Source organism: Piliocolobus tephrosceles, chromosome 11 (genome assembly GCF_002776525.5).
Source record: "Piliocolobus tephrosceles isolate RC106 chromosome 11, ASM277652v3, whole genome shotgun sequence".
Taxonomy (NCBI): domain Eukaryota; kingdom Metazoa; phylum Chordata; class Mammalia; order Primates; family Cercopithecidae; genus Piliocolobus; species Piliocolobus tephrosceles.
In genome coordinates, this window is record NC_045444.1 from 42,901,329 (window position 1) to 42,923,029 (window position 21,701).

The 21,701-nt window shown below is 34.0% G+C and overlaps 1 pseudogene; it reads right to left on the bottom strand.

Moving 5' to 3' along the window:
* Positions 1–19,678: 19,678 nt before the first annotated feature.
* Positions 19,679–20,666, bottom strand: LOC111546161 (annotated as a pseudogene).
* Between the last annotated feature and the right edge of the window lie 1,035 nt (positions 20,667–21,701).

Genomic DNA, 21,701 nt, shown 5'->3' on the forward strand with positions numbered 1-21,701 from the left:
ACAATCTTTATCAATTAAACATATTTTAATTAGTCCTGTGCTAGTAGGCAAGTCTAATCTGTTCCAGTCCCATCTTTTAAGAAAGACTTGGGTTAACCTGAGCTCTCATTTATTTTCATTATTAGTCAGGTGTTGTGACCTTCCACTTCATTTGCTTGATCCCTATGTCCTTGCCTCAGAAGAATCACAGATAAATTGTCTTGTGATTATGTTTACTGATTAAAAATATTAATATGTTACCAACTTCTCAGTCTAATGTACTTAACACTGATTTTCAGATTTGTAATACATTTCCACCTAGTCCTAATTATTTTTTTCAATATTCACTGAGATAGAAATATTTAAAACTGTCTAACACAGACATTTTCACCTACTCTTTCTCCAAAAATTGTAAATATATGGCACAGCAGAAGTCCTCCCTCCTTGACCTCAGGGAAACTGAATTAAATAACACTTGGCACCAGGTTTCAACCTGTATAATCATTATGGTAGGCCCTGTGCCAATCCCGTTTATGCACAACCCTCAGCATGCAGTATTAAGGAACAACAAGGATGGCAAGCATCCCATTGAAGAATTAATTAGCAGACCGCCTGGACTCATCAGAATGGTAAATAATTATCCTCTGACAAACTTAGTCAGATGTTAGAAGAAATTGCCATTGGAATTGATGTCAATGGCCACAATTCATTATTTAAAAGCTACCAGTGGCTACATTTTGCATAGAACTTGAAAGACGCCCCAGTCAGGTGACGAGCCATCAGTATCGCATTTTCCTGCCTGTGGGAATATCCAGGTGTCCTCCCAGCATCCCACACTCAGACCCAGACTTCCAGGTCAGCTTTTTCTTTCCTTCATACTGAATCCTCATACCACACTCGGATGTGCCCAAGTGATGGACTGATTCAACATATTACCCTGCCTTGTTCAGCATGATTTTAATCCTGTCTATGGCATCAAAACACAAGCACAACTTCTTATCATTTATCCCAATTCTTGGCAAGAGGAGAGATTTCTTAGGTGTTGGTTGTCCTCTTCCTTTGACACTATTACCTTTGGTCATGTTAAAAATACTTGTGAACTAAATGACTGATAATTGGTTAATCTACCTAAGTTAGCAAAGGGTAAGAAGCATTACATGGAAATGCATTCTCCTCCATATTTTAAAATGGACAAGGAATGTAATTCAATACCTTCCTACATAGTAGGCATCCTTAAGTTATGCCAACCATGAAATGGGTCACTTTAAGTAATTTGAGGAAGAAAGAAAACAGGTAAGTAGAATCATGATGCAGACTTTCATTTTAAGAAAAGCATTAAAAATTCAACTAGGTCAGATGCTTTCTAGCTCAGAGTCCCACTGGAGTCTCATAAAGCTTAAATATGTAGGTTTAGGTGGTACAGTCTTCAGAATTACTCTCTCACCCTTGTATTAAAATGCCTCATATGATCATGAGGAGGAGTGCAGTACACTTTTCCATAAAAATATATCATGATATCCATCAAATGTATTGTACAGCATGATAGATATTCCCTTCTCAATTTTGACAGGACAATGAGCATGGCAGACTTGGCAAAGTCGCATGAATTGTTTTTACCTCAGAAATGTGTGCCAAGTAGTCCTGAGCAACTAGGCATGAAGGCATCCCTCTCATTGCCATGTAGCCCTAAGGAGTTTATGCACTGCAGGTATTGCTAACCAAGATAGACGCAGATCACATCAAAGTTTCCTCTTGTAACTCCACCATAAATCACCCCATTGTCATAGATGCTTCAGTCCTAGTCCCAGAGTACATAGGAGGGCTCTTACTGTTAAATTCTTATCTTTGAGAGTAATGACACTCAAGATAGTGGCAGTCATACCAAGGTAACCTCATCCTTAGGTCAGGCAATATGGCTGTGTGTTCTCCTCTTCCATTTTTAGATTATCAAGTATCCCATGGTACTACGCAGAAACCACATGAGTGGACACAATTTTAATATACTGTGTAGTAAAACCTGACTCAACTTTCCACCCTTGGGAACAGAATAATCAGTTCCTTAGTAGAGGCGGTCTTTAACAAAAGGTCAAATAAAATTGTTCTGGAGACCTTGGGAAGCTTTAAGTAGTTGCTTTCGACAGAGAGCTACTTAAAGAAGGTGAGTCTGTTGTGAAGGTGTTGCCTTGCTGCCTCCATGGAAATCGGATAACCCCATATCCACCCCCTCTGCCTTCTGCTTCACTTCCCTTCAACCCACATCCCCATTCATACACAAAGGCAAGAAATTATAAATGTTGTGAAAACTTTAGTTTCAGAATATACAATAATGATTCTACTTGAATGGAAAAAAAGACTATGCTTCATATAGACAGCATTCATTCTTGTGCACTGTCACTGAGAGACACCAGGCAAAAGCTGGTCAGGTGTAACAAGAAACTTCTAAGGGGTCTGAGGTTGTAATTTCAAGTTAGATGAAAGCACAGATAGTTATTTGTGGGTAAAAACTCTGAATTGTTTCATAACAGTAGCTAGTTTCCTGAAAGCTTCTTGAAAAATGTTGGGATACGGTATCTCCAGACACCCTATAAGGCAGGTAAATAATGATTCTTTTTTCAAATATAATTTGCTCCTAGCTTACATTTTCAAAGGCAAGATATAGTAAAACTGTAAGATATTTGATCCTCATGGAATGCTTTTAAGTCAATACAGTCTGAAAACAAGTTAGCGAATTAAAAACATAAATAAATAAGCTCTCCACCAGTTTTAATGACAGAGGCTTTGGCAAAAAGAAAGAAAAAAAAAGCCAGCACAGAAAGGCCCCTATTGATGGAACAACAGTTGGATGATCAAGAGATGGTATACAAAGAATGCCTTCTTTGGCTAAGAGGTTGAGTGAAAGATACATACAGACTCTTCAACTCCCAAAACTTAAGATTCCATGAAATCTCAATAGGGCACAAGCCAAGCAGTCTTTTTAGAATAAAGAGCAAAAGAATAAAACAATGGCATACGTGCAAAAGGAAATAAGTAATCTTAGGAATAAAGCACAGCATTTCAAATATATTTTTAGAGGACTCTCTTTACTTTCTCCTCACATTTGGACCCAACTGCATTAAGAGAATTTGCTGTGACTAGCATTTCACAAGCTCCAGTTTTGGTGTAATAATAAATATGATAATATGTCAGAGATTATACAGATGTTGGTTACTTGGAGGAATTTTCCTCAGTTATGGATAGAAATAATACTGACAGCCACAACCCAGTCTAAAAACATACCAAATTGTCCCTATAGATTAAAAAAATTCTCTTCATTGTCACCTTCATATTAACATTTCTACTCAACAGTGTAGTGGGAGGGTTTTTTGGAAATGGTAAGCACTTTGAACTCTAACGATCCTTCTAAAATTAAAGTCTTTTGTCAACCATTTTAAAGACATTACTTTCTCCATGGATATACAGAGTGCAAAAGCACCATCTTGTGGCATAAACAAGAAAGTACTTCGGCGCAAGCTCTTCTGAGGCACATTTTTTTCACACATACATTTTATGAAATGTTTGTCAAGATTAATTCTAAGCACTTGGTATATTTCTCTAAAACAGATGGCCAAGTGACTTAATATAATTTAGGGTTGAATATATATTTTAATACATTTGTATAGAGATCTGATTCCAAACAAAAATCCCAGTACATAATAACAATATGAGATTCCTTAATCAAAGTTGAAATAAAAATAGAATTTAGTTTTAATAAACAGAAAATTTAGTCTTTGTGTTTTATTAGTGAAACATTGCCTGTTGATCATTTTAAATTGAAATGTCAGTTATTTGTCCAGTAGGAAGTAGCAGTTTTTCTCATAGAATTAATACAAATAAAGTTTTTAAGAAATTGCTATTTATATATGAGGTAAGAATTATTTAAGTATCAACAGATAGGCTTACAGAATTTGAAAAAAAAAGAAATATGTTATATATAACCGTAGGATTTCTTTCTCTGTTTGACAGTACTGAATATCGTCCATCTTCTTAAATATCACAACTTCATTACTATCTTATTATTGCTCCCACTTTAGAGATGGGATAACTAAAGAACAAAAAGGTCAAGTAACTTGCCCCAGTTCACAGAGCCAGGAAAAAGCAGAGCAGAATTTGAAGAAAAACTCCGGGTCCTCCTCTATTTTTCTAGTGGTTTCCAAACCCCAGTCCATAGGCATAGCTGTACTGATTGCACTGGGATTGCAAGGAATGCATTTCAAATGCCAGGAGATTCTGATTTAGTAGATACGTTATGACATCCAATAATTGTTATATTTTTTAAAAAAACTCCCTGTGATTCTAGTGAAGAAAACTAGCCTATGTAAGCTAAAGAAAATGGGCACGATAATTAAACAAAGATGTACAAAATTGAACATCAATAAACTATCTTCATTTTAGCTTTCAGCCTTAGATTATCTCAATTTACAACCCAGCTTCAAAAACTACTACAAAACACACCTACTCTAAAACTTTTCCTCATAAATCAAACTCTACTCTTTAAGTACTCCTTCACTACACACACATACTTAAAAGTCACATTAACAATAACAATTCATGTAGCAGAAATTGTGTTGGATGCCCTAGGTGTTTTATCATGTTGAAACAGTGACAAATACACAGGACCCTTTCTATAGCCAACTGATTTTCACAGAATGCTTTCACTGAATTTCATCCACGACTTGTATCTATAGCCAACCCATGGTCACAACTGAGAAGCAAGTATAATTTTTTTTTTTTTTTTTTTTTTTTTTTGAGAAGGAGTCTTGCTCTGTCGCCCAGGCTGGAGTGCAGTGGCGTGATCTCGACTCACTGCAAGCTCCGCCTCCCAGGTTCACGCTATTCTCCTGGCTCAGCGATTAGCTGGGACTACAGCTACAGGCGCCCGCCACCACGCCCAGCTATTATTTTGTATTTTTTTAGTAGAGACGGGGTTTCACCGTGTTAGCCAGGATGGTTTTGATCTCCTGACTTCGTGATCCGCCCGTCTCGGCCTCCCAAAGTGCTGGGATTACAGGCTTGAGCCACCGCGCCCAGCCTGAAGCAAGTATAATTTTAACACAAATGGAAGTTCACGTTTGCTTAAGGTTAATGAGTAAAATGAAAGTGAAATAAAAAGAAGACATATGGTGGGCTTCTTTCATTAATCAATGAATGAGTGATTATTTTGCTGAATCATATCATTATTTTCAAATAGTAGAAAAATATTTTCTCGATTTTTGTGTTACAATGTAAGTTAAAAACACATTACACTTTTAGGTTTAATCTGCAATACTAATGTTCATCATCACATTCTTAAATATAAAAATCAACAATAGTATAAATTAAGCCCGATTTATACTGTTTGCCAATTGGTATGCAATATATTATTATTAATTATTTTCAACCTTTAGATATCATTGATGTAAATAATCTCAAAAGCATAGGTAGTAGTAGAATCTAGCAAAACAATTAGGAAGTGAGTTTTGAGCATATATTTCCTTTGGTTTTAACATAATTTACTTACTCAAAAGTTTATACAATTTAATTTTTAATAACGATAGTTTTTAATAATTGGATTACCAAATTACTTAAAATTTAACAATTTGCTGTTGTAAGCCAGTGGGAGTAGGCTCCAACACACCTTTGATCATTCATATTATACAGCTAAGGAAGCTGAACAATCCAAGTAGTTGATTTTCCTTAAGTATTATAGAAAATTAAAAGCAGATCATGATTCAAATCCAGTTCTCTTCAATTCCAGTTGATACTCACGCCCAATTGCTATACTACTTGCCTCCCCAGTTCGCTTCTGATATATTAATGTGTTCTTACTTACCTCTTGAGTTAAAATATTTGTGAACATATTTATGTGTGAAGCTTCATTCTTCTCTGGTAACCTGAATTTTGGGTCCTCTTTCCTTTAAAATCTCTCATAATATCTGACTTATTTTTAAGAATAAGTAAATTCTCAAAATTTTGTTACATGACAAAAAGAAATTAAAAAGTTAAAGGACTCTTCTTGGCACTGGAGGCTTAGTGTTGACAACTCAGAGAGGTAAAAACTCCTAGAAAACCAAGTCATAGAAGGCTCCTACACTTCTGTAAATTGTACCTCCAGGAGCCCTACCAGGTCCTCACAGGAAATATTTAAGAAAAGTCCCCTGATGCTTCCAACGGGGAAAGGAGAAAACAAACCGTTTTCAAATAAACAAGAATATTCTGTTCTTGACAAGGCCTGACATCAGAAGAAACTATTCTACCAGAGTCTAACTACAGGGGGTTTATTAGAGCCTAACCTTCCTGGAGGAAGGGAAATAGCCAACTCCAAGTAACTCTAGCCATTCTGTTACACCAAAGGGGCGGGGGTGGGAGGAGGTGGGAGGGGGTGGGAGGGGTGGGGCTGGATCCTAGAGTAGGGTCTAAGAAGCACTGGTGAAATTTACAGTTCAGGGGCATAGGTTTCCCAGAAGACAGAGACCTAACTATAGGACCACAGAATGCTTCCCTCTGCCTACACCTTACAGTACATTACTAAAGACCTATTTATCAATTTGTATTATTTAGTATATCAAATCCACCTTAAAACGAAATTTAACAAGAAATACTAAAAGGTTAAAAACACAATTTGAAGAGACTGAATAAGCATCAGAATCAGTCAGATATAGCAGGAATGTTGAAATCGGCAAACTAGGAATTTAAAAATATACATATATATATTATTAATATGCTATGGGTTTTAAGGCAAAAAGTAGACAACATGCAAAAACAGATCGTGTAAAGAGAGATACGAGAATTCTAAGAACTAATTTAAAAGAAGTGTTAGAGATAGAAAAACATTGTAATAGAAATAAAGAATGCTTTTGATAGGCTCATTAATAGACTGCACACAGCTAAGGAAAGAATCTCTGAGCTTGAGGATATGGCAATAGGAACTTTCTAAACTGAAAAGCAAAGAAAAAAAGACTGAAAGAAAAAATGAACAGAATATTCACAAACTGTGAGACAACTATGAAAGGTGTAAAATATGCATAATGGGAATACAAGAAGGAGAAGAAAGAGAGAATGAAACAGAAGCAATATTTGAAGTAATAATGACAGAGAATTCCCACCAAAGTAATAGCACACATCAAATCATAGATCTGGAAAACTCACAGAACACTAAGAAAGTTAAATGCAAAAACAAAAACAAAAACAAAACAAAATGACACGCGTATTATATTCAAATCTTGGAAATTAAAGATAAAGAAAAAAACACACCTAAGCACATTTAAAAGAATATAAATCATATTATGTCTGCTCTCAAACCACAATGGAATTAAACTAAAAATCAATATCAGATATATAGCTGGAAAATTCTAAAATAATCAGAGATTAAACAATACACTTCTAAATAACACATGGATCAAAGAAGAAACCTCAGTAGAAATTTTAAACATTTAGGAATAAATGCAAATGAAAATATATTTTCTTGGCTGAGTGCTGTGGCTCATGCCTATAATCTCAGTGCTTTGGAAGGCCAAAATGAGAGGACTGCTTAAGGCCAAGCGTTTGAGACCAGACTAGGCAACACAGCAAGACACCATCTCCACAAAAACAAAAAAAAAAGAAAAGAAAAAATTAGCCAAGGATGATGGTGTGTGTGTGTAGTCTCAGCTACTAAGGAGGCTGAGACAGGAGGATCACTTGAACTTGGGAGGTCGAGGATGCAGTAAGCTATGATCATACCACTGCACTCCAGTCTGAGTGACAGAGGGAGACTCTCTATAAACAGAAAGGTAGAATAGAGGAAGGAAGGAGGGAAAGAAGGTAGGGAGTAGGAAAGGAAAGAAATACAATTTATCAAAACTTGTGGGAAGTAGAGAAATCAGTGCTTAGAGGGAAATTTATAGCATTGAATACATACATTACAAAAGAAGAAAAATCTAAAAACAATCACATAAGTTTAAAAGAGAAAAGAAAATTAAATTAAAATTCAGCAAAAGAAAAATACATAAATAAATAAATAAATAAATAAATAAATAAATAAATAAATAAATAAAATTGAAACTAGGAAGTCAATTGAGAAAATCAACAAAACCTAAAGCAGTTTCTCTGAAAAGGTTAATAAAATTGATGAGCCTCTAGCTAGGCTAACTAAGAAAAACTCTCAAATTACTAATATCAGAATGAAAGAAGGTGCATCACTACAAATCTTCAGGACATTAAAAGGATAATAAAGGAATGTTACAGACAACTATACAACTATATATACACAGATTTGATAACCTAGATGAAATAGACCAATCCTTGAAATACACATTTTACCATAACACACAAAATAAAAGCTAAACTCTCTGAATAGGCCTATTTCTATTCAAGAAATTAAATCAATAATAAATAATCTTCCAAAACAGAAAACACCAGGCCCAGATGAGTTCACTGGTGAATTATATTAAATATTTAAGGATGTAAGTATATCCATTCTCTACAATCTCCTCCAGAAGATAGAAACAGGGAGGAATACTTCCTACTTCATTCTATGAGTCTAGTATTACCTAATATCAGGTCCAGACAAAGACATTCCAAGAAAAGAAAACTGCACACAAATATCTCTCATGAATATAGATGCAAAAATCTCAAAAATATTAGCAATTAGATTTAACAATGTATAAAAAGAATTATACATCACAACCAAGTAGGAATTTGCTATACAAGGCTGATTAAATATACATTTAAATCAAGTAATATAATCAATTACATCAATAGGCTAAATAAGAGAAATCACATGACCATATCAATAGATGCACAAAAATCATTTAATAAAATCCAATACCCATTCATGATAAAAATCTCTCAGCAAATTAGAAATAGAAGGGAACTTTCTCAATTTGATAAAGAACATTTACAAAAATAAAATAAAAAAAAAACTACAGATAACAACATACTTAGTAGTGAGAAACTCAAAGCTTTTCTTCTAAAATCAAGAAACAGGTAAAGATATCTCTCCTCATTGCAGTTTTCCAACATCATATTGGAGGTCCTTGCTAATGCAATAGAATAAAAAAGTAATAAGAGATATAGAGACTTTAAGAAAAAAACTGTTTTTGACATAATCATCTATGCAGAAAATCTGAAATGATTCTAAAAATCTCTGGAACTAGCATGCAATTAAAGCAAAGCTGTGGGATACAAGTTTAACATATAAAAGTCAATTATTTTCCTACATATCAGCAATAAAAAATGGAATTTGAAATAAAAAACATATTACCATTTATATAAGCACTCAAAAAACTAAAATACTGAGGTATAAATCTCACAAAATAGTACAAAATTTATATGAGGAAAATGATAAGACTCTAATGAAAGAAATAAATGTGGAGGCATTCCATGTTCATAGATAAGAAAACTCAATATTGTAAAGTGGTCAATTCTTCCTAACTTGATCTATAGATTCAACATAATCCCAATCAAATCCCTAGCAAGTGATTTTATGGATATTGGCAAACTGATTCTAAACTTTATATGCAGAGGTAAAAGACCCAGAATAGCCAACTCAGTATTAAAGGAAAATATTAAAATTGGAAGACTGATACTACTTGACTTCAAGATTTACTATAAAGCTATAGTAATCAAGACGGTGTGGCATTGGTGAAATTAATTCAAATATGGATCATCATAGGCCTAAATGTAAAATGCAAAACTATAAAACTCCTAGAAGATAACATAGGAGAAAACCTAGATGACTTTGGCTATGGCAATGACTTTTTAGATACACCACCAAAGGCACAATTTATGAAAGAAATAATGGATAAACTAGATTTCATAAAAATTAAATACTTCTGCTTTGTGAAAGACAATGTCACCAACCAAGAGAAACTATTTACAAAAGACACATCTGACAAAGGGCTGTTACTCAAAATATACAAACTCTTAAAATTCAACGAGGAAAGAAACAACCCAATTAACAAATGGACAAAAGACCTGAACAGACACTTTATGAAAGGAGACATACAAATGGCAAATAAGCATCTGAAATGTTGTCCATCATCGCATGTTGTCTTAGTCCATTTTGTGATGCTATACCAATACCTCAAGCTGGGTAATTTATAAACAACAGAAATGTATTTTCCCACAGTTGTGAAGGCTAGAAGTCCAAAAAGAAGGCACTAGTATTTAGTGTCTGGTGAAGGCCTCTTGCTGGATCTTCACATAGCAGAGGTAGAAGGTCAAGATAGAAACCTATTCAAATGCCCTGTGAAGTCTGTTTTATACGGGCCTTAATCTCCTTAATCCCATTAGAAAGGAAGAAGCCCTCACAGCCTAATCATCTCTTAAAGGTCACATGTCTTAGTATTATCACATTGGCAACACCTGAATTTTGAAGGGGACACAATCAAACCATAGCACACGTGATTAGAAAATTGCACATTAAAACAAGATACAAATATACACCTATTAGAATGGCCAAAACTCAAAATACTGACACTAACAAATACTGGAATGGATGTGAAGTAACAGGAGTTCTCATTCATTGCTGATGGGAATGCAAAATGGTGCAACCACTTTGGAAGACTGTTTGGAAGTTTCTTCAAAACTAAACATACTCTTACCATACAATCCAAAAATCATACTCCTTGGTATTTACCCAAGTGAATTGAAATGTATTTCTACCCAAAAGTCTGCACATGGATATTTATAGCAGCTTGATTCATAATTGCCAAAACATGGAAGCATCCAAGATATCCTAAGTGAATGGGTAAATAAATTGTGATACAAAGAGACAATAGGATATTATTTATTACTAAAAAATAGTTATGAAGCCATGAAAAGACATTGAGGAAATTTAAGTGCATATCACTAGGAGAAAGAAGCCAATCTTAAAAGGTTACATAGTATATGACTACAACTATACGGCTTTCTGGAAAGAGCAAGATTATGGAGACAGTTAATGATCAATGATTTCCAGGGTTTTGGAGGAAGGAAGACATAAATAGGTAGGGCACAGAGGATTTTTAGGACAGTAAAACTATTCTGTATCATACTGAAATGGTGGATACATGTCAATATACAGTTGTTCAAAACCATAGAATGCACCACACCAAGAGTGAACCGTAATTTAAACTGTGGACTTTGGGTGATACTGATGTGTCAATGTAGGTTCATCAATTGTAACAAATGTACCCCTCTGGTGTGGGATGGTGATAGTGGGGGTCGCTGTGGATGTGTGGTGACAGGGGTATAAGGAAACTCTGTATTTTCACTTAATTTTGCTGTGCACCTAACACCACTCTAAAAATAAAGTTTACTGATTTTTTTAAAAGATACATACAAAAAAGAAATGAGAAAAATCTCTCTCCATCAATAATTTCGTTATCCTGAGATAGAATTCACACAACAAAGTCAAGATAAACAAGATAAACAGGTTTTCTTTCCTGTTACTCACAAATTGTCAGAATAATGAGATGTTCTGTTGTGTCCCTCAAAAGTTAACTGATCTTCTTTAAATATTAATATAAAGATAAGGGTAGTAATATAGAAAAAAATCCATGCCTTTTCTTTGTAAACCAGGCACATAAAAATTTTAAAACTCATTATTTTGTATTATTACATTTTTTGAATAGTTCGTCCTGAGTATGCAAAGTACTTGATGGAAGGACACAGCAGGAATTGAACATTGCCATAACACCTATATTCAAAATGCTGGTAGCACTAGTTGGTCAGGTAACCTTGAGATTGTATCTTAAGCTCTCTTAATTTTACTTTCTCTATCTGTTAAATGGGCCTAATAATACTTTTTTATGAATAGTAGACATCATAGATCTCAAACATTTGGTGGTTGGCCAAAAAATATATATTACCAAAGGAGACTTTAATTTATGATACAAAACCATGGTACAATCTATTTCATTTTCCCTGCCTCTGGGACTAAAATTTTTGAAACAGCCAAAAGAGGGAAATGTCTATCAAATGTTTACAGGTAAACGTTTAGGTAACTACAAGTTAAGTAGCACTTAATTGGTAGGAAATACTCTTATTTGTATAGGCCAAGTCTCAGACACTTTTGTTTTAAAGACAAGTAAATAATCAGAGACTATAGATAAATGTTTTTCAGCATTGGCAATATTGGCATTTGGGGATCAATACTTCTTTTTTGTGGGGGACTGTCCTGTACATTATATGATGTTTTGCAGCATCTCTGGCCTCTCTATAGACTATATATTGGTAGCAAATCCCCCAACTACACAGTTATGACAACCAGAATTGTTCTCCAGACACTGCCGAATGTCCCTGGGATGGAGAGAGTGGGCAAAATCACTTCCAGCTGTAGAGCAATGGTGACCTTCAAAAGTAAAGGGTAAAAGCACCTCAACCTTCATTTTTAAGAATAATTGTTCTCAATACTTCTTTTTCTGACAGGATTTTTTGACCAGAATTGACTTTGTGGCCTTTCTTTGAAACTTTTCCTGGTTTTCAATTATCTGGAAGTGCAAGTGACAAAAAATAGGTTTAAGTTATTTTGAAACATTATATTCACATCTAGTTTTCCATTCTTCTACTATTGGTGATTCATTACAGTGATAATGACACTACGTAGAATAAATATGTTCTAATTTGATTGTTTCACTAAACATTGAATATAATCATGAAAATTGGTGCAAGGATATTTCAAATAATCATTTTAAATAGCAAATTATAAAGCGTTCATGTTGTGTTTTGACCAATTATCAAGGAACAGTTTGAAGATCACAAAATTGATCAGTTCCCCTTAAGTTCTCCATCAGTTCTACATAAATTGCACAGAGTTCTCAAAGAACCTTTGAGGGGCCCTAAGAATAAACACTCCTTTTGATCTAGCCTCTCCTCCAAGACCCCATGAAGGTCACTGTCTACTGTCACCCCGTGTGCCAAAGTGACAAGCTTGGTCTAAATCAAAACTTGTTTTGATTAAACTTGCAGCAAGCTGTTCACCAGAATTTCTAACAAATAAGTCCTTCTGTTCACTTGCTAGAGTCGTGATCAACGAGGAGCCAAAATAAAAGTGCCGTTAGTCCATGAGATTCTTTAGTCAGTGAAGAAGAGAAAGATCGGGTCACTGCTCTGGCAATGTGCTTACCAATAGCTTAAGGTGCGCATATGACAGAAAAAAAAAAAACAATTTTTCTCTAAAAGCCAACTTCTCATACCATGTTTTAGTATGTGGTTATACATTTTAATGTCCATGTCAAATATCTATCTATCTATCTATATATATATATATATGCTGTTATTCAAGACTTTATCATAACAAATTATCATGCTCTCCCAGAAATGACTATAGGTAAAAAGGAAGAAAAAGTTTAGTACTAACTTCTAGTATAAATTTCTAAAGACTGGAGATAAGATCGGAGAGGGGAGGAAGAAGATGCCAGGTTATTTCTCCTGTCTCTCTCTCTCACTCATGGAGAATATCCACCAGAGGCTTCAGCTCTTCCTTGGCTCCGCTGCTATTAGAATGCTGCTCCATCCTTGCTCCCAGGTTCTAGGTTTTGACAACACAGTCCCTCCTGCTGTCTCTCCAATCCTCGGGGCAATAGCAGCTTCTTAATGTTGCTAACCTCTAGGTCACCTCTTTAGCTTCTTAGCTTTAATATCACTTGCATAACCAATTTTCTGAATTAAAACCTATGTGTTGAAAGATTTTGTGTGATTTTGTTTCCCTGACTGCACCCCAACTGATAAAAATAACTGCTGTGTCTTCTAAGTTCTACAAGAGTAGAAGCACCTGGTATGTCCTGACTGCTTAGTGGGCACTCAATAAGTGTTCTGTTGGATGAATGAAAAGAGCCTTATAATTTACTGACAAAATGGAGGCTCCCTGCTTGCCAAAAATAATTCTCTCTTCATATTTAAATCTTCTACGTTAGCCAGTAATTTTTTAAAAATCATTGTCCTTCTCTTCTACACTATTTTTTCAACCTTCTTGCTGTAGAATAAAACATAGACATACCAACTCAAACAAAGCAAGTGAATTATTATAGGCAAATTCCCTTGAACCACCCCACCCAGGACAAGAAATAGAATTTTTCCAGTCACTCCAAAAGCCCTTCCATGTGTCCTACCTCAATCATAGCCACCTCTCTGCTTTCATAGGTAACAAGTATTTTGATTTTTATACTGCTCTCTTTATTTCTTTTTTTATGGTTTTATTCATGAATGTATGTACACTACCATTTCATCTTGCCTAGTAAAAAATAAGAAAAATGTCTTTCTGGTCTCTTCTTTTTTTCTTTTTCTTTTTTGAGACAGAGTCTCGCTCTGTCGCCCAGACTGGAGTGCAGTGGTGTGATCTCGGCTCACTGCAAGCTCCGCCTCCCCGGTTCACGCCATTCTCCTGCCTCAGCCTCCCGAGCAGCTGGGACTACAGGTGCCCGCCACCACACCCAGCTAATTTTTTTGTATTTTTAGTAGAGACGGGGTTTCACTGTGTTAGCCAGGAGGTATCGATTTTCCGACCTCGTGATCCACCCGCCTCGGCCTCCGAAAGTGCTGGGAATACAGGCGTGAGCAACTGCACCCGGCCTCCAGTCTCTTCTCATCTACAGGTTACTCCTCCATCACTTTCTTTTCCTTATAACATAACTTTTGAATAACCTGGGTCATTGAGAGGTTTCCACAGTTTGGACTTTGATGATACTATACTAACGATGTAGTTTAACACATTCTTTTGCACTCTGAATTTCCTTCAAATTAACTCCTGGATCCAGAGGTTCCATCAGACTCAGCCTATGTCTTTGGCAAGGCCATATGTGGCGGTGTGTTCTTTAATCAAGAAGTATATCATGCCTGGTCTTTGCTCTTTCTGTAATGTTAGCAGCTGTTAATGCTCAATGCCCAGATCCATTAATTCACTCCGGTTACAACATGTAGATATTCTAATTTCATCACAGAGTTTTCATTGAGTAGCTGCAATAATTTTGTACAGACATTTTCCCCTTCATCTACTGTTTGGCTATCTTGTGTTGCAGTTCTTACAGGGAAGGCAGAATAAAGGTGACTGTTCGCAAAAAGTCTGATAAAAATCACATTTTCCTTCCCTTAAAAAATATATGCATTTTTGGTCCAAATACCAAAAATATTGTTTTTTTGTTTTTTTTGTTTGTTTGTTTGTTTTAGAGTCCAGTAGTTTTACTAGAATTGTTGTTGGCCATTTGAGGTTGATATTTTCCACTACATGCTGTGCTTTCCAGTGAATAATGACTGGCTCTTTGGATCTCCTTTCTCAAATCCATCAGACTCCCAGTTATTGCTGTCTTTCTCCTGCACATTCAATAGCCTGATGAATTTATGGCCGTTGATGGTCTATGCTTACCCCCATGTATGTTTTGATACTTTGTGGTAAGTACTGTTCATGGGTTTGGAGTTTTGATATTTAGTTGCTCTGTTGATTTAAATGCAGATTCAGAAAGATTCAAAACCTTAGACTGCCACTGTTGGCTTTATGTTCCCCGAATTCTCTGCATTTATATTTTTATAAACAAATACATTTTTCATTAAGCACACATCAATGTAAGTATAATTTAAATACAATAAAATTCGCCCTTTTTAGTGTAGAGTTTTATGATTAATGTATGCATTCATATAATCAATGTAACAATCAGCATATGGAACATTTCTATTTACTCACAAAAGTTTCCCAGGGGTTCTTTGCAGTTAATCCTCTCTTACCACCATCTGTCCCTGGCAACCCCTTTCTGGAATGTCATACACATGGAATCATATAATACGTATTATTTAGTGTCTTGTTTATTTCACTGAACATAACGCTTTTAGATTTATTTATGGTTTTGCATGTATCAACAATTTGTTGATTTTGTTGCTGAATAGTATTCCTTTGTGTGGTTGTACTATGTTTGTTAATCTGTTCATCAATTGATGCATATTGGTATATTTCCATGTTTTAGCTATTACAGATGAAATTGCTAGGTTCGCATACATATATTTGCGGAGATATATGTTCTTATTTCTCTTAGTTCTTCATTTTATTTTTCTAGGCACAGGATTTCTGGTTTATATGACAGATATATATTTAACTTTACGAGACACTACCAAACGGTTTTTCAAAATGGCCATACCGTTTTGCATTAGCTCTGGATTCCCATTAGTTCTACAATCTTGCCAATACTTATTTTCATGTTAATTTTAGGCAAGTTAATAGGTATATAGCTGTATCTTACTGTGGTTTTAATTTGCATTTTCACAATGAATAATAATGTTCAGTCCCTTTTCATGAGCTTATTTGACAGTTGTATATTTTCTTTGATGAAAGGTCAAGTCTTTTTGCTTTTTTATGGGATGTTTGTCTCATTATTGAGTTGTAAGATTGTATTATGTATTCTGGATACAAGTCTTTCAAAAGATGTGTTTTGCAAATATTTTTCCCTATTTGCAAATTTCACTATTATAGCATGAATTTTCACTATTTAGTGTCATTCAAAAAACAAATGTTTTCATTATGTAAAGTCCAACTTATTAATTTTCCTTTTGTAATTTATGGTTTTGTGTGTGTGTTTGCGTGTGTGTGTGTGTGTCTGTGTGTCTGTGTGTGGGTGTGTCCTATCTAGGAAATCTCTGATGAACTTAAGGCAGAAAAGATTTTCTCTTACGTTTTCTTATGTAGAGTTTTTTTAAGTTTTAGAATTTTCATTAAGGCTTACAATCTATTTCAATCTCATTTTCTTAATATGGTGTGAGATAGGTGTTGAATTTCATTATGTAACATCTAGATTCCAGTTATTTCAATCCTATGTGTTAAAAAAAACTACTCATTTTCCAATAAATTACTTTGGCACCTTTATAAAGAATCAGTTAACCATATATGTGTGGATCTACTTCTGGCTTCAATTCTATTCCATTGCTCAATACATTTATCCTTAAATAAACACTACCCTGTGTCGTTTAGGTTAACTTTACAGCAAGTTTTGAAATCAGATAGTGTGTGACCTCTAAATCTTTGTATATTTAAAATTATTTGGGGTAATCTAGGTCCTTTAATTTTCATGTTAATTTTGGAATCATCTTGTCAATTTCTACCAAGAAAATGCCCAATTGAAGTTTGATGGATTAGGAGATAATTGGGATTATATCAATATTGAATCTTCTGATCCATAACAACAATATTTCTCTCCAGTGATTTATGTCTTTATTTTGCTGCATAATGTTTGTGATTTTTAGTATAATAGCCTTGCATTTATCTCTTTCTATATATACATAAATATGTGTGTATATATATACACACACATATATGTATATGAATATATATATAATTTTACTCTTAATTACGTGATGGGTTTTTATGTTATTATGAATGGCATTTTTCTTATTTCAATTTTTAATTGTTAGTTGCTATTATAGAAATATAGCTAATTTTTATAGATTGACTTTATATCCTTTTCTACATCCATTAATATAATACTATCTCTATTTCCATTAGCATAATGTTATTACTATTTTTAGTTTTTTAATATAGTAAATTATGCCATCTGCTATTTAAAGGTTCAACCAATCTTGCATTCTTGGGATACACCTAGATTGATAATTATGTACTACTCGCTTCTGTATCACAAGATTTGACTAATACTTTATTAAGCATTTTTTTCTATATTTATGAGAGATACTGTTCTGTGGTCTTCTTATCCTATAATGTCTTTGTATAATTTTTGTATCAGGATATCAGATAATATTAACTTGATAAAATGAATTGGGAAGTTTATTTGCTCTTGTTTTTCTGGAAGAGTTTGCATAAATTTTGTGTTATTTCTTCCTTAAATGTTTAGTAGAATTTACCTGTCAAGTCGTGTGGGCCCAGAACTTTGTTGAAAGGTTTTTTAAGTTCTATGTCTTTTATAGACACAGAAATATTAAGGTTATCTATTTCTTCTTGGGTGATATTTGGAAGCTTCTAATTTTTAAGAACTTTTTTCTCTTTTATCTAACATTGAATTTATGACCATAAACTTGTTTATATTTCCTCTTTACCTTTTTAATGTCCATAGGTTCTGTAGTAATGAAACCTCTTTTATTTCTGATATTGGCCATTTCTATCTTTTCTCTTTTTCACTTAGTCTGTCTAAAAGCTTACCAATGTTAATAATCTTTTCAGACAAGCAGCTTGTAGTTTTATTATTTTTTCCTATTGGTTTTCTTCCTTCTGTTTGTATAGTTTTAATTTACCCTTGTTTTTACAGAGTCTTAAATGGAGGTTAGATTATTAGTTTTAGCCCTTTTAAAATATTTTCTAATATAAGCATTTGATTTTATACATTTGCAATTAAGCAGCCCTTTGGTTATGTTACCCCAAATTTAATATTCCTTATTTTCATTCCATTCAAAATATTTTTTAATTTTTCTGTGATTTTTTTGACCTATGCAATGTTTAATATTTTGTTTAATTTCCAAATATTTAGGGATTTTCCAGGTATCTTTCTGATATCAAATTCTAGTTTGATTTTATTTTGGTCCGAATATGTATTTTGTATAATTTTAATTTAGTGTTGCTGTTGTTGAGACAGAGTCTCACTCTGTCACCCAGGCTGGAGTGCAGTGGCCGGATCTGGGCTCACAGCAAGTTCCGCCTCCCAGGTTCAAGCGATTCTCCTGCCTCAGCCTTCCAAGTAGCTGAGACTATAGGTGCTCACCACCACGCCTGAGTAACTTTTGTATTTTTAGTAGAGATAGGGTTTCATCATGTTGGCCAGGCTGGTTTTGAATGCCTGACCTCATGATCTGCCTGCCTCATCCTCCCAAAGTGCTGGGATTACAGGCATGAGCCACTGCACCTGGCGATTTCAATTTTTAATATTTGAAGCATTATTAATGGCACAGAAAATACTCTATCTTAATGTTAACTACACTAAGTAGTTCCATGTAAACTTTAAAGAATTTTTCCTATTGTTTGTTGGAAAATAGTCTATGGAAAATATTCTAATATTTTACCAATGAAGTAAATGAAGTAAAAATGGTTGACAGTACAGTACATTCTAAGTCTTCTAACTGATTTTTTGTCCACATGTATTATTTATAAAAACAGGAATTTTGAGTTTTCCAACTATAATTGTGGATTTGTCCCTTTATCCTTTCAGTTCTATCAGTTATTTATATATTTTGAAACTCTAACATTAGAAGAATATACATATAGAATTGCTATTTTTCCTAGATTAAATTATCCCTTTATTACTATGTAATATCCCTTTATGTCTCTTGTAATCTTTCCTGTTCTCAAGTCTATTTTATGTAATGCTAATATACCTACTTCAGCTTCTTTTGACAAGTGTTTACATGGTATACCTTTCTCCATCCTTTAATTTTGAATGTATCTATAGCCATATATTTAAAGTGAGATTCTTGTAGATAGAATATACTTGTCTTGCTCTTGTTAATTCAATTTGGCAATAGCTAGCTCTTAACTGACAAATTTACACAATTTACATGTAATATAGTTACCAATATGATTGGCTTTAACTTTACCAATTTGTTTTTACAAATGTGTGCTATATATTCTTTTTTTATTTTAAAATACATTTAATAAAAATAACCCATAGTTTTATATATTTTACATGTGTAGAATATTTACAAATTCACTTCTACAGCATTTACTCAATGTTTACTATTTTTCCATTATTTGCCTTTTTGACTATTTCATTCAGTAGTAAAATGTTGTCCAGTGTTCTCTTTAAAAAATTAGTTTCTTGGGCAATCCTCCCTGTTCCAAGGCCTCTGTTCTTTTCCTTTTTGTTGCCAAAGCTGGATTTGATTGCTCCTTTAAGGTTTCCACTGGACAGTTGGGTCTTGGTAGCTGACATCCAGGTGTTGGCCCTGGCCGGTTACTGAAATACTTCATTTTCAGTGGCTGCGTGGCCGTAATTCAAGCACATGGATCAAATAAGAATAAGCCTTGTATGAGATCTAGTAAGTCGTCTCCTGCTGCACTGAAGATGTGATGCAACGGGATTCCAGGGAAACTCTTAAATGTCACATAATCTGGAAGACTACACATGTCCGGCCACTGTTCCTCAGTTGGTGTACCCAAATATTCTTGTTAGCTGATCAAGGTCTGAATCTCCTGACAAAAAAATGAACCCTTAGAAGTAACTCTGCCAATATACAGCCAACAGCCCACATGTCCACATTCACACCATACATCCTAGCTCCAAATAGTAACTCAGGGGCCCGATACCACCTGGTTACAACCTGATGTGTATAAGCTCTACTGGGGCTCCCAAATGATTTGGCCAGGCCAAAATCTGCCAGTTTTAGAACTCCATTTTCATCTAGCAACAAGTTGTTTGGTTTTAGATCCCTATGTAGGATCCAATGTTGATGTAAATATTCTAATCCTTGAAGAGTCATCAACATGCAGGCTTTGATGTGTGATGGTGTCAGCACAAGACTATTATCCTTTATTATAACCTCTAGATCAGTTTCCATAAAACCAAAGACAAGGCTAATATTAGATTTATGTCCAAAAGCATCAAGGAGACCAATTATATTTGGATGACTTAGCTCCTGTAATAATTGTATCTCTCTTAAGGCTGTTCCGCTTATACCATCTTTAGCTTCTGATCTATGTCCAAGTCTGATTTTATTAATGGCGACAATTTGGTTGGTATTCTTATCTCCGGCCTTGTAAACTGTGGCAAACTTAAAGCCTCCAACAGCCACTTCCGTCCACCAGGCTCCATTGCATTAGTATCTATATATTCTTTTTCTCTTCCTTTTTCTACTATCCTTTTGTGTTAAGTGAGCATTTTAATTATTCAGTTCTATCATCACTATTGGCCTATAAGACAGAGCTTTCTGAATTGTTTTTACTATTTTTTCTAAGATTTACCATATACATGTTTAAGTTCTTACAGTCTAAATTTTAGGAATATATCATTTCAATATGTTTTAACAGCCACACCTCACTTCCTTCCACTAATTCTTTGTGCTATTATTTTGTTATGTTTTACTCCTAATTATGTTACAGTTTTCCCACTGTACTGTTACTATTTTTCTTCACTCAATTATCTTTCAGAAGTATTTCTAAATGAATTTTTATATTCTCACATCTTTACGATTTAGAACATTTTATCAATATTTTGTATAGATCCAGATATTTATCATGTATCACAATCCTTCTGCCTGTAAAACTTTATCATTTCTTATAGTACAAAACTTCACTGCCAATGAATTTTCTCATCTTTTGTCTACTTAAAAAGTATTCTATTTTATTTTCATTGCTAAAAGATAGTTTTGTAGGGTATAAAATTTTGAGCGAGTTAACAGTTTTTTTTCTTGTACTTTAAAGATATTGATTTATTGCTTTCTGCCTTATTTAGTCTCTTACAAGAAGATTGCTGACATTCTTATCTTTGGTTTTCTATATGTAATCGTGTTTTATTTTTTTCCTTTGGATGCTTTTAAGATTTTATCTTCATATTTGGTTTTCAGAAGTTTAGCTTTGATGTGCCCAAGTATTTTTTTTTAATTATTATTTCTTCTTCTTTAAACCCTGGCTTTTTAAATCTGCTGTTTGCTCTCTTTCATTCATTTTGGAATATTATTTACTATTATCTTTTTGAATATATTCTGTGCCATAGTCTCTTTCTTCTCCTCATAAAACCTCAATTATATGTATGTTAAATTATTTGATATTATTCTATGGCTACTGAATATTCTATTCTCTTACTATTATTGTTTCTTCATTTTTTTTT